The following is a 324-nucleotide window of genomic DNA, read 5'->3' on the forward strand; positions in this document are numbered from 1 at the left end:
TCTGGTGACGAGGGACACTTTCACACCAGCCGCCACTTCCTTCCTGCTGCCGCGCAGCGCCACGTGTGGAGCGCCGGGACGCCAAACACTTTCCTACACGTACGGGACGCAACACACACACCACACACACACACCACACACACACACACACCACACACGGGACAGAAGAACCTGTCCAGAACGCACAGAGCATGATCGGTTCGGGGGAGGGTACATATACACACACACCACACACATACACACACCACACATACACACACCACACATATACACACCACACATATACACACCACACATATACACACCACACACCACATACACACA

This window comes from Denticeps clupeoides, chromosome 12 (genome assembly GCF_900700375.1).
Source record: "Denticeps clupeoides chromosome 12, fDenClu1.1, whole genome shotgun sequence".
In the NCBI taxonomy this organism is placed as follows: domain Eukaryota; kingdom Metazoa; phylum Chordata; class Actinopteri; order Clupeiformes; family Denticipitidae; genus Denticeps; species Denticeps clupeoides.